This window comes from Grampus griseus, assembly GCF_964374135.1.
Source record: "Grampus griseus genome assembly, chromosome: 3".
Taxonomy (NCBI): domain Eukaryota; kingdom Metazoa; phylum Chordata; class Mammalia; order Artiodactyla; family Delphinidae; genus Grampus; species Grampus griseus.
This window is the reverse complement of record NC_139019.1, coordinates 106,306,090-106,333,932: the sequence shown is the minus strand read 5'-3', so window position 1 is coordinate 106,333,932 and position 27,843 is coordinate 106,306,090. Positions and strand designations below refer to the sequence as shown.

Here is a 27,843-nt window from a genome sequence, read left to right as displayed (position 1 = left end):
CTGGTAAGTTTTCCAATAATTCACAGTATAGCAAACCTAAAACAGGAAACAAATAAAAGGATAACCAATATAGCAATAGTTTACAATTACATTTACCTGCCACATTCTAACTGTACTTTGTAACTGTGCTATCATATCTGCTTAGGCGTTCCTTTACAGGTAGCCAATGAATCTTCCAACCTTAAATGTCCAAACATTTCTTTTCTCAAGATCTTATAATTACATTAATTTTGTCTACTTCTTAGAATATGCATATTTGGGAGAACATTTTACTAAACTTTTATACAATACGATAACAAACTTGGTGCTTACCAATAATGTAAGTCAGTAATACCCAAATCTGTGTACATAAAATCATCATCTGGTGAGGAGTGAGGGCTATTATGGCAGCAAAGGCCTGTCTCCCTACATAAAAAAATAGTAAGCCAAAAAATACCACCGCATTCCTGAAGGGATTGCGGAGATCAGTGCCATTATTGAGGACTTGAAAGATGCAGGAGTGGTGATTCCCACCACATCCCCACTCAACAGTCCTATTTTGGCCTGTGCAAAAGAAAGATGGATTTTGAAAAATGACAGTGGATTACCGTAAGCTTAACTGTGACAGTGAATCCAATTGCAGCTGCTGTACCAGATGTGGTTTCATTGCTTGAACAAATTAACACATTCCTTGGTATCAAGTATTCAGCTATTGACCTGGCAAATACCCTTTTCTCCATAAGATCCACCAGGAGCAGACTTTTTTTTTTCAGCTGGCAAGGCTGGCATTATACCTTGACTGTCATATCTCAAGAGTATATCACAACTCTCTAGGCCTATATAATAACTTAGCCCAGAGATGTTGATCACTTTTCCTTCTATAAGATATCATACTGGTCCATTACATCAATGACATTATGCTGATTGGAACTAGTGAGCAAGAAATAACTAGTTTAGCCTAGGCATTATCTGATCCACCAAGCTACACAGTTGGGCATGCATAGAAACACTCCATAATCAAATGAAAGTGGTATATACTTGATTGGCCTCAAGCAGGCACACGGTTTTTCACTTTGCTTGGAAGGAGAAATGGCCAGATGTATGATTATAAACTGGCTCATGGGTTGTGGTCAACGGTTTGGCTAGTCAGTCAGGGATTTGGAAGAAACATGATTGGAAAATTTATGAGGAGGAAATCTGGGGAAGAAGTACAGGGGTTGACCCCTCTGATTGGGCCAAAACATGAAGATATTTGTATCCCATGTAATTGTTCAGCAAAGGGTGACCTCAGCAGAGGAGAATTTTAATATTCAAGTGGATAAGATGAACTGTTTTGTGAATACCAGGCAGTCTCTTTCCCCAGCCACCCCTGTCATTGCCAAATGGGCTCATGAACAAAATGGCCATGATGACAGGGACAGAGCTTATGCATGGGCTCAGCAATATGGCCTTCCACACACTGAGGCCAATCTGGCTACGACTACCACTGAGTGCCTCATCTACTAGCAATAGAGACCAATTCTGAGTCCCTAATATGGCACCAACTCCCTAGTAGTAGGTGGATTACACTGGACCACTTCCATTATGCAAGGGGCAGTGTTTTATGCTTATGGGAATAGACACTTACTCTGGGTACGAATTTGCCTTCCCTGCACTCAATGTTTCTTCCAAAACTACCATCCATAGACTTAAAGAATGGTTTATCCATCATCATGGTATTCCACACAGCATTGTTTCAGATCAAGAAAATCACTTCACAGCAAAAGAAGGGCAGCAATGGGCCAGTGCTCATGGAATTTATTGGTCTTACCATATTTCTCACCACACTGAAGCAGCTGCCTTGATCGAATGGTGTAATGGTCTTTTGAAGACTTAGTTACAGTGCCAGTAAGGTGGTGATACCTCACAGGGCTGTAGCAAGGTTCTGCAGAAGGCTGTACATGCTCTAAATCAACATCCTGTATATGGTGCTCTTTCTCCCGAAGCCAGGATTCACAGGTCCAGGAGTCAAGGAGTAGAAATGGCAATGGATCCACTCAATATTACCCCTGGTACCTCTAGCAAAATTTTTGCTTTGTGTTCTTCAGGCTATATACTCTGCTGGACTGGGGATTTTAGTTCCAGAGGAAGGAATGCTTACACCAGGAGATGATTCCACTGACCTTGAAGTTAATAATGCCAACACCCCACTGGCCACTTTGGGCTCCTCATGCTTCCAAATCACCAAAGAAGGGCGTTTCAGTGTAAGCTCGGGTAACTGATCTCATACCAAGAGGAAATTGGACTACTACTTTACAATGGCAGCAAGGAAGAGTAAGTCTTGAATATAGGCAATCTCTTAGGGTGTTACTTAATATTATCATATCGTGTGATTAAAGTCAATAGAAAACTACACTAACCAAATCCAGGCAGGACTACTAATGGTCCAGACCCTTCAGGAATGAAGGTTTGGGTCACTCCACCGGTTAAAGAACCATGACCAACTGAGGTGCTTGGTGAAGAAAAGGGGATAGAGAATGGATAGTGGATAAAGGTAGTTATAATTACTAGCTAAAACCATGTGGCCAGTTGCAGAAATTAGGCCTGTTTCTATACCACTCAGATATACACACACATAGGCATGCTTGTTCTCTTTCTTCTCTTATTTTCTTATAATGTAAGGTAAAATATATTGACTTTACAACATATATTTAAGTATTGTTATTTTAACATCATAGTATAAGTTATAGACTATCAAAGAGAAGACTAACCATCACTCAAGAACTCTACCTCCTTTACCGGCAAAGCAGTCAGTGCATTTTCAATTGTACACAGGAGAGTTGTAGCACAACAGGCAAAATTATGATCTTATTTTCACGAATTGCATCTTAAGTATGGTTTAAGGAGATGAGTATGGGTGCGAAGTTAACAAAAGGTGTAGTTGGGTTGGGTAATTTTATGTGTCAACATGAGTGAGGCATGGATGCCTGGATTATATCTTACTGGGGGAGTGTTTTGAGTAGATTTCTGGTTGACATTGGTACCTGAATCAGTGAACCCAATGAAGTAGAAGGCCCTGTACAATATGGTTGGGCATCATCCAATCTGCTGAGGGCTGACTAAAACAAAATGTGGAGGAAGGAGAAATTTGCCTCTTTTGTTTCCTGCCTCACAAGTTGAGCTGGGACAGCTCATCTCATCTTCTCCAACATCAGTCTGAATTCACATCATCATCTCCTCTTGTTCTCAGGCTTTCAGACTTCGACTCAATCACACTACCAGCTTCCCTGGTGCTCCATCTTGCAGATGGCATCTCGTGGTACTTCTCAGCCTCCATAACCATGTGAGCCAATTTCTCATAATAAATCACCACGTACCCACATATATACCTATCCTATTGGTTCTGTTTCTCTGGAGAACCCTAACACTAGGTTTATCTCCTGAACATTCTAATTCATTTCTGGATTAGAATCAGGAAAAAATGTCTTTTAATGAGCACCCCAAGTGATTGTCATGATGAGGAAAGTTGCAAAGCTCTGACTTAAGCAAACAATTCATCTTGGGCTCTAACCATAATTGGCTCAGAGAGTCTAATAAGGTGAAATAACCCTTCTAAAACTCAGCTCTTCATAAGAGAAATATGCAGACTGTAGTAAATTCCAACCACTAGATAGAACCTTCCTTTGTGGACAAAATCTTTGCAGAATAAAATATTCTGGATAGCCATAAAATTGATCTACGGAAGGCACGCCCATGTGATAACTGAATTTTCACATATTGGATAATTTGTTTTATTTAGTCAGCAATATTGAACTTACAATTAATTATCCGACTAGACCATGAAGAGTTGTGAAATAAATATGTTAACCTTAAAAAATAATTGGAGAAAAGAAAAAAAGACTGTCAACATCAGTAGGTTTGGGAAAGTAAGAATTAAAAGTGTTTTCCAACTGCTAGATGTTTTGTCATAATCCTTTACCTGCTCACAGAGTGTAACTGCACAATGTCAGAGGAGAAAGATAATAACCAGGAGAAACTCAAGAGATTCTTGGCTGTAACTGCATTAGTTAACAGCCTCCATATGCTGCAAATCAAATGCCCCACAACTATTAGGAGAAAAATCAGTGAAAAATTAGCCTTACTAGGAAAATGTTGGACGTTTAAATGAACAATGTTAGAAGGAAGTAGAGGCTGGTGTAGGACAGGCTGACTTGGGAAAAGCTTGTGAAGCCATTAGGTGACTTACATATTCTTTATCTCATCATTAACTTGTAAAACCAATTCAGTCAGCCCTCCATATCCATGGGTTCTGCATCCTTGGATTCAAACAACCATGGATTGAAAATTGTGAGATACAGATCAAGACAGAAGGATGGACTGCACTGGCAAAACACAAAATCCTTGCAAGTGAAAACATCTGTGACTCATTCAATGAAAGGACAATACAGAAGCTCTGAGAATTTTGCTCCACACACCTTTATCCTCAGACTCACCAGCACTTAGTGTTACACGGAGAGCTAAACCTTCCAAGTGGTAAACAGGCAGATTGTCCAGGAATGGGCTGCTTAGGAATGAGGTAGGTAGTTAGGGCTTTTGCCAGCTCATGTTTGAGGTCTTTTGATTCATAGGTATGTTTTCATCTGGTCATTTAAAAAAATCCTCTTCTTCAATCCTCCCTTATGTTGGATATTTCTAGCTGGTGTTATAAGACTGCAAAGCTGCCTTCAGTCTAATCAAGTTTACCTATGAAAGAATGTGAGCTGTGAGTAACAAACCAGAACTGGTAGTCTCACATAGCAAATAATCCAATAATTTTTCCTGCTTACTGAAACTCCACTGATTTGCTCTATCCAAATTGACAACAGAGTGTGTACTCCACATTGAAAACTAGCTATGTTACAGCTAGAACATCAAACTATCTGCCCTGTCTGGATGGGATTTGTTCCTTGGGTGTATCACACCAAATTCATTAAAATTCAAGAAAAATAGTTTCTAGTGGAACCACAGGAAAAAAAAAATCTCTTGATCTTTTATTTTATACACCTTCCACAGGTGCCCTATATCACATTGAATAGTGATAAATTTGACTGGATCAGAAACCTAGGAATCTTTCTTTATTCTTCTATTTTCTCCTTCAACTCCAAAGTGCAATCTATTTCCAAGATTCTCATTTTTTGCTCCCAAATATTTTTGAATCTGCTCAGTTTTCTCCATATCCATGACATCAACTAGCCTAAAGTGCTGTTACAGTAGACTATGATTAATAAAATAGCCTACAAAATCTTCCTGCATCTAAACTTGCCCTTCTGTAGTTAATCCTCTATTCTGTAGTCAAAGTGATCTTTCTAGAAGACAAACAAATATCGATCATATTTTATGTTCTGCTTGAACTCCCTCATACCTTTACTATTTCCCTTAGGAGCTTGTTATTTAAAGTGTGGTCCATGAGCCTGCAGCGTCAGCAATACCTAAGAGCTTAGGAGAAATGCAGAGTAGCAAGGTCCATTACAAACCTAGTGAATAAGGCTCTCTACACTGTAAAATTTCTGTATGGTTTAAATGCACGTTAAAGTTTAAGAACCACTATGTTAGGATAAAATCCAAACTCATGGCTCACAAAGCTTTTGATGAACTACCCAGAAATTAGCTTTCCTGACACTTCTCTTGACAACCCCCATCCATCCAGCCTATAAAGATGCTATGTGGTCTCTTGCATCTAGATTTTCAAATGTTGGTTTACTTTTCCTGAATACTCTTTTCCACACTGCCCCAACTTCTTCCTTGCTAACTCCTATTCATTTTAATTATTCTCCCAATAAATTTTTCCTTATAAACTGAGATATGTATTTCAACTAGGTATTTTAATGACACTCTATACTTCCTTACAATAGAACTTCTCTCACTATTTTAATAGACTATATCCTCCAGAATACTGCAAGCACTCTAGAAATAGAAAACTAGCTTAATATGTCAGTTGTTGTATATCCAACACCAAAAGTTAGCACATACTAAGTGTACAATATTTAGTAAATAAATGTTGACAAAAAATATACCTGATAGCTTAGTTGTTTTTTCTCCCTATGCAGAACTATGCAGAAAAACTATGATTTTTTTTTTTTAACTCCCAGGAAAACTAATTCTAGAAACCTAGGCTGAATGTAGTAGAAGGATGTCTTCAGGTAGTCACTCGCATGCAGTTAGGGAAGAGGAGGCAATCTGGGAGGCAGTATCTCAGACGATAAATTCAAAGCCAGGTAACCTGTCAGGGAAGTTGTTAAGCTGAAAGTGGCAGTGAATACAGGAGATTCTGGTATGCATGAATGGGGAAGACACTAAGTAAATCAGATGGGAGCAAGATGGTTTGAAGTGGGGCAGAGATATTGAAAAATTCACTGAGTCGTAGAATATACAACACAGGTTTAAACTGTATGAGTCCACTCATATCAGATTTTTTTCCCCCACTAAATACGTACTACAGTGCTATACAATCCATAGTTGGTTGAGTTTGAATTTGCAGGTGCAGAATCATGGATAGAGAGGGCTAACTGTAAAGTATGCAGAGGGTCAGCACCCCTAACTTCCTCACTGTTCAAGGATCAACTGTAGCTTGTGAGGAGAAGTCTGCAACCTTAGCAATAAATGCATGGTTCAAAGAGTAAAAAACCCAACTGTTCATAATGTTATGTTTTGTTCTCTTTCAAGGATATTTCTTCCTCATCCCCCTGCTCAATCCTTTCATCTATAAGTAAATTCCACTACTAAATGCAGAGGAGGATTTCACACTCCAAGTGGTGACATTTTCCTTTTTAAAATCCTGTTATACTCTCTATAACTTCTATGTGGAAAATGAATTACTGGGTTTCCAGAGTAGAGGCTAGGAGACCAGTAAACCAGACAAGCAATTACAGGAGGCTGCACAGAGATTGTGGTAGTGAAGGTAGAGAGGATGGGTACACTTGAGTGATATTAAAGAGACAGGGTTGATTAAATGGATTATAAACTGAAATGTAACCTCATTAGCTGCCTTTTTAATAACTTAGTATCTGATTATATCTCACACATTGCTGAGGAAATTGTAAAAATAAAGTATTCTCTTCCTAGGTCAGTGCTCAATAAGGAGAACATGTTTATTAGTTAGAGTGTGAAGATAGTGAAGCCCAATGGTGAAAAGTGGGATGAGTTTTAGTCCAGCATCTCTCAGGGTCTCCTTGAGCTGAAAATGAATTCAGACCTTAAGTCCCAGATAAGAGAGCTGAATATAACAGCAGCCAGGGAAAGTAAGTTGATAGCGGTCAGAAAGCTATTATGATCATTGTTCCTGTTCCTCAACTGAAATCTTTCGAGAAAAACCAAGTCTGGTAAGTACTTGAATTGGAGAAAATGTTCAGGGAGAAATACATTATCTTTAAAGCCCAGAGGAGAATTCTGCCTAAGCCAACTCAAAACGGCTGTACAAAAAAATAAGCAAAAGCATCCTAGAAACCATACTCTGACAACCATGCACATGTGATCCTAGAGGACTTAGTCTTTCCAAGTGAAAGTGTAGGCAAGAGAACCCAGGTGAAACTGGATGCCAACTAACTCAAAGATTCATTTGGATAAAACACAGCAGAATAATGTGGAACACAAGGTTGAAACTTTTTCTGTTGTCTAAAAGGGCAACACAGGCAAGGATGTTAATTTTAAATACCCAGAGTCTCAGTTCTCAGTTGTAAACAAAAATAACTAAAATATTATTACAAAATATTTTAAAATAATATAAATTTCATAGTTTAATTTAAAAGACATTCTAGAAATAAGAGAAGCTCCTTTTCAGAGGATGACTAAACTCCCAACAAGCTAAAGCAAAGCCACCCTATATAGGTTCTTATTCCAGAAGGTACCATCAAGTTCTTGTTATCTGAAACTACTTATTATCTAAGAGAATGAGTTGATAATACTTAGGTTACATCACTTTGCTTTACTGTTTTTAATATTGCCAAGAAGGCAGCAGTAGAGAGCAATAGAGAGATCTTATTAACACCTTCTTAACACCTCATTAATACCCTGTGCATTCAGCACAGACCAAAATCCAACTTTGGAAATAAGGAACAAGCCCTAAGTTAAGGCCTACTTTAAATCTACCCTAAAACAAATTAAAACCAAGTCTTGAAAGATCAGCAAGAAAGAAATATTTTGAAGATTGATGCCACAAGTAAGAGGAGATTAAGAAACACCCTGGGCTTTCCAGAGATTCTAACAATGCATAAAGTCAAACCTACACAAGTCCAATGTGATGAGTTAGTAAGTTACCTGCAGGTTAAAAGAAAAAAATATTCAAAATTTCTACAATGCTTTATGAATAATGTGCAGTACACATGAAAATTATACATACAAAGCCAGAAATATTGTTATACATAGTTAAGGAAAAAAGCAGTCAATAGACACCAACCCTAAAACGGCTAAGCTGGTGAATTCAGCAGACAAAAATTGCATACAGGTATAATAAATATGTTCAAAACACAAAAGGAAAATACAGTCAATATATGAACAGATAGGATATATGAGCTGAAAAATGAAAATTATAAATAGTATTATATCCATGAATGATTAAATATGACAGGAATTTCACTTCCTGCATAGCAGAAAACCCCACAAGATACATGGAACAAATGATTTAAACATTATACAAAAGACAGAAAATGATTCTTATTCCCTTAGAGAAAGGAAACAAAGTTAGGCATATAATTGCCAGAGTCTGCTGTTTGGAGGCATTTCTGTGTCACACCTCAGAGAGGGGCAACCCTGTCAAAGTCTTATTTTCACTGAGTATAGGGAAAAAATGAGAGTTCAGGGAGGCAAAACAACTAGACTGTGTGAGATAGAGTAGTGGAGAAAGGGAAATTACAGAGAAAGAGAGCACACACTCCAGAGATGCACAGAGAGAGGGGTTCCCTCAAATATTTGGCTGAATACTGATTTTCTCATGTATGAGACAAACATTCCAAGATTAGAAAAGTATGAAAAGCAATAGGTCAAACAGGGCTAAGTATAATTTATGATCCCAATAGTCAGAGTTTAAATAGCCAATGAGGCATTGGATATCCAATGGGGCTTCAATGACCTAAGTCTACACTAAATAATCTTAAAAGCAAGCCCCAGAAGTCTGAAATTCATATAAAACTTAATTTCAACATTCTTTAAAGGAATACAATTCAATTCAACCTTTAACAATATCCAGCATCCATTCAAAAATAACAAGATAAGCAAAAAAGCAGGAAAATATTACGTATACCTATAGAAAAAACATCCATAGACACAGAACATTAAGTGCCAGAAGTGATTGATATAGCAGTAAACATGTTTAAAAAAAGTTATGATAAAGATTATAAATCATCAAGGATTTAAAGGAAAACATGAACATAATGATTCAAGAACTGGAAGAGACTAAAATCAAACTTCTAAAGATGAAAAATAAAATACTTGACATAAAAAATACAATACATGGAATTAAGAACAGATTAGAAGACAGTAAAGAAAATATCGGTGAATGAAAGAAATAAGATAGGAAGTAAAACTGATCTTGATCTCAAATAACATGCTTGTCCACACAGAAAATCCTAATGAAACTATAAGAAAACCAACGAAATTACAAAGTGAATTTAACGTTATGGGATCCAAGATAAATATATATTAGCTACAAAATTAAGAAATAATTTTTAAAATGCAAAAATAACATCTAAAAGCATAAAATATTTAGGAATAAAATTATTGAAAGATGTGGAAGAACTGTACACTAAAAAGCTACAAAACACCATTCAGAGAAATTAAAGATCTTAAGAATTAGGAAAATGCACATTTTTTATTGGAAGATTAAATTTTGTTAAGGTATCAATTCTACTCAAATTTATCTGTGGATTTAATACAGTCCCCCCTCCAAACCCCTAATAAATGTAGCTCTAGACTAATGGAACAGAATTGAGAGTCCAGAAATAGATTCACAAACATTTATGCTCAACTGATTTTTGACATTTGTACTAACATAATTCCAAAGGGAAAAGCCATTCTTTTTCAGCAAATCATGTTGCAAAAACTATATTAAAAAAAAAAAAAGAAAAAGAACCACCTTGGCTTCTACCTCATGCCATAATACAACTTAATTTGAAATAGCTTAGAGACCAAACAAAAATTAAAACTATAATATTTTTAGAATCATGTATTAGAGGAAGTATTAGTGAACAGTGGTAAAGATTTCTTAGACAAGATACAAAAAAAATTAGCAATAAAATAAAAATAAAAAATTTGACTTCATCAAGATCCAAACCTTCAGCTCTTCAAAAAACACCATTAGAAAAACCATACACTAGAAGAAAATGTTTACAAGATATACTCCACAACTCAAAAATAAGACAACCACCCTACTATTTAAAAATGGGTAACGGACTCTTAGACAGACTCTTCATGAATATATATGCATATGAAAGATGTTCAACATTGACAGTCATCAAGGAAATACAAATTAAAACCATATTGAGACAGCAGAAGATATTACCAGAAAGGCTAAAAACCCTAAGACTGATTATACCAAGTTTTGGAGGGAATGTAGAACAACTGAAATCTCTTTGAATCAACCTGAATCTTATACTTTGTCAGAGTATAAAATGATAAAACCACTTTGGAAATTCATTCGAGGGTTTCTTTTAAACATACACTTACCATATGACCCAGAAATTCCATTCAGATAGCTATTTACTTAAAAGAAATAAAAACACGTGACCACACCAGGAGTTATATACACAAATAGTCATAGATATTTCCTGTCTCCAAACTGAAAACAATCTATATGCCCATGAGCATGTGAATGGATGAACTGAAAAGTTTGTATGAGTATTACTCAGTAACAAAACCAAAACATTCAACTATAAATCATGCAAAAATACAAATTTAAAAAGCATATTAGGCAAACAAAGCCAGATATAAAACAACATGTACTATATGATTCCAGTTATATGAATTTCTAAAACTAACAGTATTATATTAGTGATTGCTTGATGCTTGGGGCAGCAGGGAGAAAGACTAACTGCAAAGGAGATTGAGGAAACTTTCTGGAGGTAATGAAAATGTTGCCTTGATTGGAATGATGGTTACATTGGATACATATATTTTTCAAGACTCAACAAACTACACACATGTAATAGAATTCCTCAATGAAGTTTATTTGTAAGGAACTCTTAGTTTTTCTACTTTTACTGAAAATTAGCAAAAACATACACATATGGTACCAGGCCAACTTGGGTAGGTATCCATTTCCAAAAAGGAAAAGTTAAACAATTAGTCTGAAAGAGCAGTTACTTTATTGACTAACCACATCTTTCTTTCCAATCTTTTATTTCATTTAGAGTCCTCTGATGTAGATCACTATGTTCCCTAATAAATAAACACAATCAAGCGAAAAGAAGAAAAATTAACACATAAGAAATATTAACCATGTCTGTTATACTGCCTGAAATTGATACCCAATGATCTTATCTCATAATCAGCAATGCCACTGCTACAGTCTGAGTGTTTTTGTCCCTCCAAAATTTCTATAATGAAACCTTAATTCCCAACGTGATCGGCATTAGAAGATGAGGCCTTTGGGAGGTGATTAGGTCACAAGGGGAGACCCCTTATGAATGGAATTAGTGCCCTTATAAAAGAGGTCACAGAAATCTTCCTTGACCCTTCCACCACGTGAGGTTACAGCAAAGCAGGCCCTCACTAGATACCAAACCTGCTGCTGCCATAACCTTGGACTTCCCAGCCTCCAGAACTGTGAGAAAATGTTTATTATAAATCACCCTGTTTATAGTATTTTTTGTTTTAGGAGCCAAAATGAACACAGTCACAGACCTAATGTCACTTGGTTTCCAGTTAGGTGAACCTTAGCTTCTTCATATTGCCAGTTGTCATCAGAACTGACTAAAACATAATGTGGTTCATAGTAGCAAAAGGCAATAGTTCTAAAATAAATTCACCTTTTTTATGTAACCAGAGCATAACAATTCATAGTATCTCTTTATAGATTGAACATATTATAGTTTAAAACAGTACATTATTAACCATCATTGTAATTTCAAGAGCACCACTTGAAGCAGCCTTCCTCAAAGCAGATTGTGTCAAGAATTTTAGATTAAAAATATCAATATTGGCTAGGAAGTTTCCTTTGTGTGAATATTATTAAATTTCTTATTTTTCTCTAGAGCAGTGTACCTTACAGTTAGTGAAATTTCTCTTGATCCTGTCAAGTGTAAGCATTTATTTCCAGAAAAATACAATTCATATCTTTAATAGAAACACTCTGGGGGCTTTAAAGTAGGAAACAAAGTATTTGACTGAGGTCAATAAAAATATCACTGTTGAGTGAAAAATGAAGTCTATGAATTATCAATTCTGTATCATAAATCCATTTTTCTTATTAGCATGAAATATAAAGGAGCCAATATTATGTCACAAAAAATTACAGAATACTTAAATATTTATACTAGAATAGTAAAGTATAAATTTACGTAAGTATTTTAATAAGTCAAGTTACCATAGTGTTTTAAGTCTATGCCTAAGAAATTTTAAAGAAAAGTAACAGTCAAGAATGATGATGGGATTTTTTTCTTCAAAAAGCATTATCGTTATTAATGTATTCATTCAACAGATATCTGTTGATTGAACACCTACAATGCTCTAGGCACTGGTGTAGATGCTTAGGATTCAGCAGTGAAAAATACAGATAACGATCACTAACTGCATGGAGTTTATATGCTAGCATGGAGAGAAAGATGTGAATAACATGATAAATTAGTAAACTATCTGATATAATAGAAATTAATAAGTGCCTCGGAGAAAAAGAAAAAAAACAGAGTAAGAGATATCAAGAGTGACAGGGTTGTATGTATGAAATCCTCATACCCATCAACTAAATGTATTTTTCCATCACGCCAATATTTTAATAAGGTATTTTTAGTGCAAAACAGATTCTATGTTAAGAATGCAATATCCATAGGTGGCCTCTAACCCAAGATTTGTTACAGAATAAACATTCCTTTAAATTGCAAATTCCCTTGGAATTCCAATTGAATTAAATTTCATTGAGTTCTTCATACCTTGTATATCATGTGAAGTAGTCACAAAAACAGTTCAATTCAAAAATTACTGAACATCTATAATTTTTAGTTTTGTGAGCTTTTTTCATGTGAAACAGTTGAGTTAAAATTTTACCATCATTTATTTCTTTGCTCAAGAAATGAGAAAATCATCAGGACTTCCCTGGCAGTCCAGTGGTTAAGACTTCGCCTTCCAATGCAGGGGGTGTGGGTTCAATCCCTGGTCGGGGGGCTAAGTTCCCACATGCCTCACAGCCAAAAAAACGAATCATAAAACAGAAGCAATATTGTAACAAATTCAATAAAGACTTTAAAAATGGTCCACATCAAAAAAGAAAAAAAAAAAAAGAAATGAGAAAAATCATAAGATATTATCCAGTGCAAGGTTAAAAGAAAAAGATTAACCTTGCACTAGATAATACCTTATGATTATGATTTATAATGACTTAATGAGTATAATTTTTCTGATAATTATGATTTATCTCATGACACATTAGTTAATTCTTGCAAATTCAGAATGTCAAGAGATATAAAAGTTTATTACTTTAATTTTAACAGTACTTAGAACTTTTCTTCCTGCTTTGGTGAGATGTAATTGACATATAGCACTATATAAGTTTAAGGTGTACAGCATAACGATTTGACTTAAATACATCGTAAAATGACTACAGTAAGTTTAGTGAACATCCACTTTCTTATACAAACACAAAATTTAGTAGAAAATTTTTCCCTATGATGAGAATTCTTAGTATTTCTTTTAACTTTCATATATGATATACAGCAGTATCATATATATCATGTTGTACATTACAGCCCTATTACTTATTTGTCTTATAACTGGAGGTTTGTACCTCTTGACTACCTTCATCCAATTATCCCTCCCCAGCCCCTTGCCTCTGGTAACCACAAGCTGACCTCTTTTTCTATGAGTTTATTTTTGAACTATAATTGAGCTACAACACTATGTTAGTTCCTAGTACACAACAGAGCGATTTGATATTTCTAAACACTTCAAAATGATCACCACAGTAAATCTAGTTACCAACTGTCATCCTACAAATATATTACATAATTATTGACTATATTCCACATAATATACATTTCATACCCATGACTCACTTAATTTGTAACTAAAAGTTTGTACATTTTAATTTCCCTCACCCATTTCTCTCCTCCCCCAACTCCTCGCCTCTGACAACTTATTTGTACTATATACCTGTGAGAATTTCTGTTTAGTTATGTTTGTTCATTTGTTTTGTTTTTCACGTTCTACATATTAGTGAAATAATACAGTATTTGTCTTTCTCTGACTTATTTTATTTAGCATATACCCTCTAGGTCCATCCACATTGTTGCAAATGGCAAGATTCCATTCTCTTTTACAGCTGAGTAATATAACATTGCATATATATATATATATATATATATATATGCAACCATATTTTCTTTATCAATTCATCCATTGATAGATGCTTAGGTTGCCTCCATATCTTAGCAACTGTAAATAATGCTGCTATGAAAACTGAGGTGCTCCATCTTTTTGAATAAATATTTTCTTTGGATAAATACCCAGGAGTGAAACTGACGGATCATATGGTAGTTCTATTTTTAATTTTTTGAGGAAATTCCATACTGTTTTCCATAGTGGTTGCACCAATTTACATTCGAACCAACAGTATACTAGGGTTCCCTTTTCTCTACACCCTTGTAAACCCTTGTCTTTTTGATAATAGCCATTTGCATTCTCCCTGATAATTAATGAGGTTGAACATCTTTTCACGTTCCTGTTGGCTTTTTGTATGTCTTCTTTGGGAAAATGTCTATTTAGGTCCAATGCTCATTTTTTAATCAAATTTTTTGATGTTGAGCTGTACAAGTTTGTTGTATATTTTGGATATTAACCCCTTATCAGATATAGCGTTTGCAAGTATCTTCTTGCATTCAGTTTTATTTTTATAATTTTTTATTTAAAAATATTTTTATTTATTTATTTAGTTTTGGCTGCGTTGGGTTTTCATTGCTACACACGGGTTTTCTCTAGTTGTGGTGAGCCAGAGCTACTCTTTGTTGCGGTGTGCAGGCTTCTCATTGCGGTGGCTTCTCTTGTTGCAGAGCACAGGCTCTGAGGTGCGCAGGCTTCAGTAACTGTGACATGTGGGGGGCTGAGCAGTTGTGGCTCGTGGGTTTAGTTGCTCCATAGCATGTGGGATCTTCCCGGACCAGGGATCAAACCCATGTGCCCTGTATTGGCAGGCGGATTCTTAACAACTGCGCCACCAGGGAAGTCCCTTGCATTCAGTTTCAAAGCCTAAGTTATAAAGACTAAGTAAGCTTAATAAAATTAAAATGTTTCTAATATTTAATAATAGAAACATTTGGGAGAACAAAAAAAGGTCATGATTATATAAGACACACAGAACTTAAAGCTAGAGGCTTGGCATCTCCAAAAATAACCAGCTGAAAATGTGGCCCCCTCCCCCTTTGCTGCACCCAAACCTCCAACTCCACCCCACTCCAGGTCTTTATGCTTTTTGGTTTTAATTTTGCCTTCTTTTATACCTCTAGGTAATAATCAAACAGGAGAGTAATGACGGCAAATAGGCGATCAAAGTAAAGGACAATGAATTATAACAGGGCAGAAAGTTCTGTGTACCTACCAAACTTAGGGTCTACCTTTTGGAGTGAGGATCAAAATGTTATCATTCTTGAGAACTCAGTCACAGTAACACACTCATGTTCACCACACTTATATCACTTTTAACTTCACTGTAAATGGATATGAGGTTAACTTGTCAATTCATGTTAAATTTATTTTTTATACAGCAGGTTATTAGTTATCTATTTTATACATATTAGTGTATATATGTCAATCCCAATCTACCAATTCATCCCACCACCACCACAGCCCCCCCACCCTGCTTTCTCCCTTTGGTGTCCATACGTTTGTTCTCTACATCTGTGTCTCTATTTCTGCCCTGCAAACCGGTTCATCTGTACCATTTTTCTAGATTCCACATATATGCCTTAATATATGATATTTATTTTTCTCTTTCTGACTTATTTCACTCTGTATGACAGCTTCTTGATCCATCCACATCTCCACAAATGACCCAATTTCGTTCCTTTTCGTGGCTGAGTAATATTCCATTGTATATATGTACTACATCTTCTTTATCCATTCGTCTGTCGATGGGCATTTAGGTTGCTTCCATGACCTGGCTATTGTAAATAGTGCTGCAATGAACACTGGGGTGCATGTGTCTTTTTGAATTATGGTTTCCTCTGGGAATATGCCCAGTAGTGGGATTGCTAGGTCATATGGCAATTCTATTTTTAATTTTTTAAGGAATTCAAGTTAAAAATGAGGTTTTTTTGCCAAAATAATGAGTTTTAACTATCCTTATGTTTATTTCAAGAATTTCTTTAAAAAAATATGATGTACTCTTGGCTGAACAGCAGACATTCATTGTCTTGTGCATGAAGTACAGAAGGTTTAAGACCACTGTATCCTCTACATCCTATGTCCAGTTTAGTAAGGAATTCCTGATGTACAAAATTAGTTCTTTACACTTGTACTAGGCAAGAAACTTAGGACAGAAACAAGACTAGTAATTGGTTGGGTGAAGACAGTAAGAAATATGGTACTCTCCTTTCCTACTTCCCTAAGTTAGAGATGTCTGCTAAGAGATGGGCACAAATTTAGCTCAGATACAGGCTCCTGGTAGCTTTGGGTACCACTGCAAATGGATTTAACTGCACCTCTCTCACTATTTCTATGGAAATTTGTACCTCTGTAGTCTTTCTGTTGTACTTCATGGTTAGTTCTTCCTGTTTCTTCTACTAAAGTGTACTCAGCTTGAGCTCAAGGAGTCAAAATTGAGAGTGAGGTACAGAGACTTACCATATGCCCCCTGCCCACACACATGCAGAGCCTCCCCCATTATCATCATCATTTATCAGAATGGTACTTTTTTTTAACCAAGGACAAATGTACAGTAACACATCATAATTGCAGAGTTGTAATTTACCTTAAGTTTCCCTCTTGGTGTTGTCTCTTTTATGGGTTTGCTAAGTAAATTACATGTATCTTAAATTACATATATCTATCATTATTATACCATACAGAGTATTTTCACAGCTCAAAAAATCCTCTGGTGCCAGAATGAAGACTACTTCTGGGATATCCACACCCACACAGTACTATTGCTTTCTCTAGGCAGCTCTTCACAGACTTTTAGGAGAGCTAAAATGTGTCTTATAATGGGAAGAGGGAGGAAGGTACAATTTGTATGTGCATCCATGTAAGTGCTCTGTATTTTGCTCTTTTCACTTCTGTGCTCTATGCTTGCACATACTGAGCTCAGCCCATTCTGGGGTTCTGTCGGGGAGTTTGGCTTTCACCTCCATTTCAATTTTCTCGTGGTCTTAGTCATTAGCAGACTTCCAGGTATGTACTTTCAGATTTTCAGAAAATCCTTACTCTCTAATTTCCCCATGATCAGCTACAATTCTCTTCACTTTTAAGATTTCATTCATTTTTGTGTTCCTTTATTGTCTCAGGAAGGAGAGAGGCAGGCATACGTGCACATTTTTGAATGAGCACCAAGGAGCTCCCTCTGAAATCATAACTTCCCACTGCTGATCTCAGGCTAGCTCGTTAGCCTCATGTTTCCATAGTTCTTTTTCTGTTGACCCACGTATGGCCGGTGTTTTCATATGCAGGGGTTTCTTAATGGTAGCAGTTGCGGGGTCAGATTCTTGGTTTCACACTTGGCTCTGGAACTATCTGATGCATCACTTCAGGAGAGTTGCTTCCAGTGTGTGCCTGAGCCAGGGCACAATCAAGATTGTTACTGTCGTCTACCTCTCAGAGAAACCTGAGAATGATTTCATGCATTTTCACTGCCATAGCATTTCTAAAACAGTCTTCTGATTTTAAAATAACCTTCTCTGTCATAAAAACCATAAGCAGACACAGAAAAATGCCAGCAGGAAAAGGTAAACTGAGTACATTCCAATGTTCCATCAACACATCTTGAAAATTCTTCATCCTCACTGGTGAGTGATTCCTGAACGGCATCCAGAACGCTAGGCTTAGGGGCCAGTAAGGAAGAAAAACAGCAATATAACTTTCTAAATCCTGCCCCTTGGTAGAACTTATCCTCAGTGTTGATTTCATTATGATTTCTCTTTTTCTACCTCTCTGACTAAATGAGAACTTGATGAATCATTGCATAATTAAATAACCATGAAACAGCAGGATGTATACTCTGGGCGCTCTCAACAGGCAGGATGTGTTTTCACTTCATTTCGTTCATAGAGGAAAGGTGACTCAAAGGGGAAATTTTTTCTTCTTAATACATTTTTTTTTAAACACAGGATACATATATAGGGAGAAACAAAGGACTTGCTTCACAAACATCAACACTTATATTAACTTTCTAAACTTTTACAGACAACTAACCAAAGAAGTCCAGCCTTTAAACATCCCCTTATGTGTTTCCAGGATTTGGATTAACTAAATGAATCATTTCCATCTGGGTCTGGCCTCTGTCTCTGGCAGAGACACCAAAGGACTATTGCAGAAGGGATTGGTTATTGTCTTTGCTATTAGTCTCAGAAAATTAGTCAGAGCCAAAATATACTGATTTCCTTAATTCCCATGAGGATACTAACGTATACATACACACACACACACACAACACACGATCTAAAACTTTGTATTTTTTCAGTAGTTAATATTTTTAGGTAAAAAGTCTAGAATCCTATTATTCCTTATAATTCTTAAGCATTGTAAAAGGCACAGACCAGGTGCTCTGACAATTCTTGTCCCTGTTCCTTTCATGTGTGTCTCTAACTTCCACGACAAACGTCCTGCGTTGGATTCAGCGTGTTAAGAACCATGGACGTGAACCCCTTGATGGCTCTGTATTTGGAGTCCCTGCCCTCTCAATGTGTTACTATACACACTAACATGACCTTACCTGCAATGTTTGTCCCTATAAGCATTTAGAGTTTAGTTTACTTCAATGTCCAGAGAGGCTTACTCTGGTCATCTGCAAGCTTAAATAATAAATGAGACCATATCTGACATGAATTCTGAAGAGGCCCTCCTTTTTATGCTACTTCACCTGGAGATGTGCCTGCCTGGTTTTTTCAAATTATCTTTGTGGCAGTTATTTATAACAAATGGCTTCCCATTCTGCACTTTGAGTTTTTAAGAGCCATTATGGGTAGAATCTTGTTGATTTCTGAAGACAGATTACCACCACTGCTTCCTCACAGTGCCCCTACTTCCTTTCTATTGAACTAGTTTATAAAATCACTTGTTTCCCTGGTAGTTTACTTTTACCAAAACCGTTTAAATTCTTCACTAATTAATGAAAAGACAGGACCAGAAACTGGCAATACAAGGACAGAAACAGAAAAATCAATCTGGTTCTAAAAGTTATTTTAAGAAGGGTTTTCCTTAAAAAACTTAATTTCTCATTAACCCTGAAAAATTAGGAGCCTTGGATTGTCATTTAAACATTTTTCTGACATTGAATAAAGTAGGAAGACCTATTCCAACTTATTAAGAGAGTACATGCACTTACATACCTAAGCAATTCATTCCAGTGACTGGAATTTTGTTTATATAGAGTGAAAGAATACATAATTTCTAATAGCTTTATTTTAAATTTGCCTTCAGTTAAACAACTGATTAGACAAAAAGTCTGTCTATATGTAAGTTATGAGTTATAAGCACATATTTGAGATGGGTACCTTTAGAATACTACTAGTGATCAATACATTTTTAGAATGACCTGTAATTTTAAAACATTTAAATGCTGTATATTATTTGATATCTTATACCTAGGCAAGGTGCTGAAATTATATTTCTACATGAAAACAATTGGCTTTAATCGATTCTGCAGAAGATAAGCATCAGTCTTCTTAAAAGCAATAAGGAAACATAATTTTGGGGTTAAATTCAAAGAGTACTCCAAGCCTAAGTCAAAATTTTCCTACAAAATAGAAAAAAAGGTATGGAGGGAGACTTAGGAATGGCACTAAAGCGTACGATTAGCAGGATGAATGAGTCTGATGTACCCTGAACCTATGCATCAAATAGGCCTAAATTTCATGTGGTATTTTCTGTTTAAAAAATTCCAGTAAACACATTTTTATATGTGTTTATATATATATATATTTTTTTTTAATATTTATTTTTGTCTGTGTTGGATCTTCATTGCTGCGTGGGCTTTCTCTAGTTGCGGTGAGGAGGGGCTACTCTTCGTTGTGGTGCACAGGCTTCTCATTGCAATGGCTTCTCTTGTTGCGGAGCACGGGCTGTAGGCGCGCCGGCTTCAGTAGTTGTGGCTCGTGGGCTCTAGAGCGCAGGCTCAGTAGTTGTGGTGCATGGGCTCAGTTGCTCTGTGGCATGTGGGATCTTCCAGGACCAGGGATTGAACCTGTGTCCCTTGCATTGGCAGGCAGATTCCTATCCACTGAGCCACCAGGGAAGCCCTCATTCAATTTTTATTATGGTTGATGAGAAGTTTATAACTTCTATAATAACATGATTTCATCTATATGTTACTGCCTTCCCATCGATAACCAAGTTTCTCAAAAAACACACAATATTCGTGTGATCTAACAGTGGAGCAAGTTGCCAAAATACCTCTTCTTGTTAGAAGAATAGCAATTCCTTTTGTCCTTCAGTGGTTTAGAAGTGGTTCTCCTTTCTTGGATAAATAGACCACAGAGACTATCCTGTATGTAAGTGTGTCCCTCAAATTTCTCCCATTTGGTTTACAATCTGGAAGAGTGCTTTTGCAGGCATTCTGCTAAAATCACCCTAAAATAATCATATCGTTGGTTCACGAATTGGCCCCCCTACATGGAGGGCAAGGAGAGACCACTCCAGATTGGTAGGTGGCAGATCTAATAAGCAACTTACTTACGAGGCTTGCTTCTACAAGCACTCACCCACCAGGACCTTAGAAGTTTCTATATGGACCTTACCTGGGTTTAGCCTGGATGGTCTCCACACCTTACTCTCTCATGGTTACCTCCTAGTGACAGCTCTGCCTATGGGAACAGTGGGTTCAAGATTTCATAGGTTCAGCTCTCCGGTCAACTCAACTGGTGGTCACATCCTCTCAATGACCTCCTCCAAAACAGCTGCTGTTCCTAAAGCTGGCTTGTTAGCAATCTTTATTTTCCAGGTTTCTATCAGAGCACATCTTGTTCTGACAACTACAAATAGCTTCTGTGACCTGATTGATTGTATATCCGTGGTCTTTGGCAGAAATGCAGCTTTGTCCATCGTGCACATATCCCATATGAAATTATTCCAGATGTGTTTACTGTCTACTTACTATCTTTTCAATGAATATAGTTTATTTTAGTAACAGAGGTCCAGGAAGGGAGCAAGGAAAGCAGGGTTTTGGCTCTGGCTTGGCACCTGTATTTGAAAGCTTAAACAAGGCACCTCACCTCCCTAAATTTGTTCCTCAACAGTAAAATACGAGTATTGACTAAACACTCTCCCTTTCTTAGTATAAATGCCATGGAATTTTTTCATTATGAAGGGTGGAACGTGTCTTCTTTGGTACATGTAATCAGCTTAAGTCCTACTATTGATGGAATACAAATTCTTTTATTACCATAGTATCCGTTCTACCTCATGGTGGCTGGATCTCCCCCTTCCCGAGACATCTAGCTACTTCTAGACTTTTTTCCACTGAGGTCTGTAGTCCAACAGTATATCTTTTGGAGAGAGAGAATATTACATTAAGGTGAGAATTAGCCTCACTTAAGAAATGACTTCCTTTGAACACTTTGGGCTATCAAATTTGGCCTGTAATTTGAAGACTTTCCTTTTCATTCTTTCAAGCAATCTATTTTAACTTTAAAAAATTACATCAACTGATCAGCTCTTTGTCAAAAAAAACCCACACATCACACTGATTGACAGTTTGAGATTATACTCCAAAATGTAAGACGTCAGGTAAAAAAAATTCCAGAATAGTAAATCCTACTTGTTAAATAGTGGAAATATACGTGTTTGTACCTAAACTCTTTTGTCTAGTTGACTGGCTTTAATTAAACAACTCTCAAGTTTCAGAACGAGATGGAGGTTCACTTTATTTTTAAAGGATTAGAAGAGAAATCCTAACATTTCCAAGAAAGGCAACCTTTACAGTAGCTCAGGTTAGAGACCCAAGAACACTGCCACTCAAGAGGCAATACCATCAAGAGCAAAAGGGAGAGTACTTCTACTCCTACAAAACCTACATCCTAAAATGACTCACTTAACTTCTCTAACCCTCAGTTCTCACATCTGTCAAGTGGGGATATTATTAAATTCCATCCACGCATAGTAACTGAGAGGATAAAATGTGAACTTAGAACTATTAGACTCATGTTACACTCTATATAAATGCAAGGGCTGTAGTTATAGCATACAGTTAAGAGCTGGGATGAGAATCGGGACATAGTTTTGATCCTGTTTAAGGCAAATCATCGACCCATCTGGGCCTCAGATTCCTCATCTGTAAAAGAGGGAGCTACAATAGATGATGTGATTTCTCTATCAACTATGAAATTTTATGACAGAAGAATTGAAAGCTGGGTAAGTTTGTCATTTGATAAGTGTGTGAGGCGGGGTGAAATGAGTGTCTTAGTCTTACATAGCCTGCCAAAGTTAGGACTTAATCCAGTGGGCCTATTACATGCCAAGCAACATGCTAAGCTCTGAATTAAAAACATATTTAAAAACTTGTTAAAAGTGGCCTTCTCTTCCATTGCTCTTTCATCAATAAAGCTTAATAAAACAAACAAAACTCTTCGAGGGATAAAAAAACAGTACATTTAAGTACACCAATATGTGACGAGTTTACATAACCAGTCTCTAGTGTTTCATTAGCGAATGCAGCTGTTTTCTTGCTTTTTTACCCCAGCACATTTTTTCAACATGATATGTATGTCTCCACTGTCCTATGTCTCCATGACACAAGACAACAAACACAATTCTGGCACAATAACTTAAATAGTCCATGCAAAAAGCCATTACTTGAAAGTAATCTCTATTTTTATAGCAATTTATAGGAAATATGGGAATGCTTATATATACATATTATCTACTCATGAATTTATATAAATTCATATTCATGTGTTTAATTTGCTTTAAGAAACTCTTAAGGGAAAATAGAACATGTACTCATACGAGACACATTTTAGTGTCTATGGTTAGTACGGTATTTTTATGACTCACATTAACAAAATGCTAAGGAAGGAATATCGAAGGTCAAGGTGCTTTCACAGGGGGAAAGAAGACTATCATGGATTTTCATCTCAGGGCAAAACCCTTAGGCCCTGACAAATGTTTTCTGAACTCCTGCTAATATTCAACATCCTTCCTGAATTGCGTTTACTGGATGAAAACTTCTTTGCTGAAGTCCCAGTAAGAAGTAGAACATCTACTTCTATTTGAGAACTTAATGTCAGCAGCTAAGAAAGGCAAATTTGAGAGCACATGGCAGAGCTTTGGTGGCCCTGGTACCAGAGGACAGGAGAAATACACTTCCCTAAACAGAACAATCAGGAAGCAGAGATGAGGGACCACCTCAGTCTACTTCACAATGTAATCCAACGTTAGGTCATGACCATGCTTTATGTATCATCATTTAAAGAGATTTTAAACACGTATCTTAAATTGGCAACGAACGATCATTTGCATATATATTTAGGAGTCCCTCAACACTGAGAATTTTTTAATTTTCATGTATTCATTTTGATGCTAAATAAAAGGAAAATTTGTTGTGCTATTGAAAAGCCAAAAATTCTCTTTTGCAATAATACTTCCAATTGGAAGACATTTTCAGAGAATAATGTAACAGTTCCTCAGGTTAGTATTTGTCAAACAGAGGTATTTGGAAGCCTATTAACTCTGAAAGATTTTTCCCCTTGAGCATGGAGAGCTCAAGTCTGACTTGACAAAGACTAAATAGGGAGACCTACAAAGAACAACTGTTGATGCTGAAGGTGACCTTGCCATTTCTATTCAGTCTGAAATAGATTCAGGAAAAAAACAAACCCTCTGCAGGTAGACCTTCAAGAAATGCTCAGAGGGCTTCCCTGGTGGCACAGTGGTTGAGAGTCTGCCTGCCGACGCAGGGGACACAGGTTCGTGCCCCGGTCTGGCAGGATCCCACATGCCGCGAAGCGGCTGGGCCCGTGAGCCATGGCCGCTGAGCCTGTGCGTCTGGAGCCTGTGCTCCACAACGGGAGAGCCCACAACAGTGAGAGGCCCGTGTACCGCCAAAAAAAAAAAAAAAAGAAATGCTCAGCGTAAAATTGTGCAGAGGACTTAGAAAGCCACTACAGTGATGGGAATATCAGAGAGTTAAGCTAAGGGGAAAAGCTTTTTTGGAGACAATAATTAAACATCCTAAAACTTACTGGGATACATGCTTCAAGCCCTATGGCACTTACTCTCAGTGTTTTCCAGTATGTGGCTACTGCCATCAGAACCACTTGATAAAAAAAAAAAACAGATGCTTGGCCCAGACCCAGACCTACTGAATCACAATTTCTTGGGCAGGGGCCTGAAAACCTGATTTATATTAAGCTCCCCAGGTTATTCTGATGCACAAAGAGATTAAGAACTACCACTCAGTTTTAAAAGGTACTTAGGAAATACCACCTACCCCTGCATAATCCCATTTCTTCCTCCCCACTATGGCTAAGACATAGAATATACTGAAAATGGCAACAATGTCAGATACAACTCAGGACTATGTAATGATCCAGGGGCATCAGTGATGAGAGAAATGTCTCTGTAGCTTCTTCATTAGTTTTCCCATTCTTGAAATTCTCAAAATGCTTTATTGTCAGAAGAAGTTTGGGAAAATGATGTTTAGAGAGCCTAATATTAGCTTGACAATGATGGTTGTAAATAAACTTAATACGCAGTCATACATTCTTGTATACAGCTAAGGCCTCTGTGGCCCAGTTCAATACATAACATCTCAAAACACTTAAGACAGCAGAAAATTGTTTAGCCAAAATATTTGAACCTGATATTTAAAAAGAACAGATGTTCATCTTTTAACTAGAATGAATTAAGTAACATGTATTTCTGATTAAGTACATTCACTGAAGAAATTTGGAGAACACTGAAAAGCATAAAAAACAAATCAAAATACATTAAATATCAGCTTCAACTAGAATGTAAGTTCTATAAGCAGAAATTTTTGTTTCAGGCATTGCTGTATATACAGTACTTTGACTAGGTCCTGGCACTCAAACTGACTATTCAGTATTTTATATGGTTGAAAAGAAAATAACTATTGATATTTTGACAAATATCCATCCATGTCTCTTCTCTCATAAGCAAACATCCATTTATGTATCCCTCAATGTTTCACTCCCTAGAACTTACTAAAATTTAAAGAACATGTCTATACATATATTTTTAACTTTACCATCTTCCCTCTGGAAAGTTTTTATTAATTACATACAAAACTGTACCAGACTGTCTTTCTGTTTGTTTGCTTCCTTTTCCAAGTACTGTGGATAGTAATTTCCTATTTTCACTTACTTTTTTTTTTTTTTTTTTTTTTTTTTTTGCGGTACGCGGGCCTCTCACTGTGTGGCCTCTCCCATTGCGGAGCACAGGCTCCGGACGCACAGGCTCAGCAGCCACGGCTCACTGGCCCAGCCGCTCCACGGCATGTGGGATCCTCCCGGACCAGGGCACGAACCTGCGTCGCCTGCATCGGCAGGCGGACTCTCAACCACTGTACCACCAGAGAAGCCCCACTTACATTTTTGATGATAATTTTTCATGCTGTGGTCATCTGCATTCTTTTTTGGTAAACACCTGGCAATTTCCTATTTGACCATATTTCTAATATAAAAAAAAGAGCTAAAAAAAAGAGCTGCCAGCTTAAAAAAAAATTGCTAACAAGTCTTTACGTTAAAAAGTGTAAGTTCTTTTTAATTATGTGCTGCAGAATTTTCCAAAGTTGATGTTTGCTTTTTAATATTACAGAGTTATAAGATTTCGCTTATTTTGTGGTTACATTTCTTAGTATTTTATTACTTTTTTCAATGCTGAGATAAGCTTAAAGTAATAAAATGTGCCTATCTGCTCATTATGTATGGGGGATCATTAGTTTAGAGTTCAATTTGGTGAAGCTGTCTTTATTCTGGGAAATGGGACCTGACTTATGGTATCAAACTATGAATAAATGAGTAAAGTATGCTGCAACTTCAAAATTATGAGAAATTTGTGAAGAGTTGGTCATGTAGTGAGTTAATAATTGATGCAAGAAATACAAGTTATAAGCATGCATATTTGGAATACTTTTTACAATGTGGTACTTAAATGAGCTTATTATTATCATTCTCTCTTCCTTAAGATTGAATGAGGTAAGCTTAGAAAATGAGCATTGATCCTCTGGCCTTAGTGGGCATCTTTTCGGATCTCCCTTGTTAATGGATATTCTCGGTCTCTGACTCCTTTCTGACATTATGGATGACCTTTCCATGTAAGCCCAGGCTACCCTGTCAATTAGCTGCTGAGTGTGTTTCCTTGAGAGAATACAAACAGTATATTTAGAGGCTATAGGTGTAACCTTATATTTCCCTGAACTTACCAGCTTACCTTTGTCCTCATTTTAGGACTGACAGTAAAATCGGCTATGAGAATGCAAATGAATTTAGTTAAATTTTATTTTTAAAGTACAAAAAGAATTCTCTCTGTGTTGCTTTGAAAATGACCTAGAAAGTAGGTCCAATTCAGGATAGTGAAAATTCACTTTGGTTTTAATATTTAGGTGAAATAATGCATACAAACTAATGATTTGTTATAAAATTTAAATAATTCTCTCAATATTACTCCTAAATTTCATATAGTGTTTGTTTTTAATAATCTGAGATCACAGAAATCATTAGAAATCACTGGGAAAAAATGCACTGTTGTATTATGACTTTGCCAAAAGTGTTTATCTGATTATATTTATTATGTTTCCTAGCATTCCCTAAACTGACAGTTGACAGTGTCTAACTCCATTTTTTAAAAAAGTAACATTTCTGAACACCTAAACCTAAAAATTGATTACTAGCAGGAATTACGGGTAAGTCTCACTTTTGAATTCTTTGATGAATTAGAAATTACCTTACGAGTAGATAAGTGCCTTAAGATGGGGCAGTTTCATATTATGTCTTTGTATCCTCAGAGTTCATCTGACATGCAGAACATACATACACATACAAATCACTGTTGAAAAATTAAATCTGCAGAGAGAAGGATGGCTGGAGACAGAACGCAACCAGGAGAAAGAAATATTAGCTCTGCCAGCTCTGTTTCAGTCATATTTTTGACTATTTATAATAAAGGAAAGTAAACAGATTGGAAAGCACCACCAAATACCAACAATTAGGTCTGCAAAACTCTCAGCAAAGCTGTGGAGTTTTACTCAAGTCACTCACGTCCTCTCCCCTACACAACTGCCTTATTCAGGCCTCACTGCTTTCACAGTGCACAAGGAAGCACTGAATCCAAATATTCAAATGGATGCATTTATACAGAACACAAATAAGTAGTTCAAAATCCTCTCAGGAATTTGTATCAAATACTGTATACTTCTTATAGCTAAAGACAGTAGGCACACCAATTAAAAAATGATTTTCTGATTTATAAATTTGTATTTAACTAAACAGTAAGTAGTGAGTCCTCATTTTTCATACCTTGGATCAGCTTTTCTTTATGTGAAGT

General features: G+C 36.5%; 1 pseudogene across 1 annotated transcript in view; it reads left to right on the top strand.

Moving 5' to 3' along the window:
* LOC309819861 (small ribosomal subunit protein eS7-like) overlaps nt 1-7,687 on the top strand; it is an 82,722-nt pseudogene extending 75,035 nt beyond the window's left edge. Inside the window, exons 2-4 of the transcript in view lie at nt 2,067-2,222; nt 3,209-3,301; nt 7,097-7,687. The product of the transcript in view is annotated as a small ribosomal subunit protein eS7-like (transcript). The remainder of the gene's footprint in view (nt 1-2,066; nt 2,223-3,208; nt 3,302-7,096) is intronic.
* Nucleotides 7,688-27,843: the final 20,156 nt, after the last annotated feature.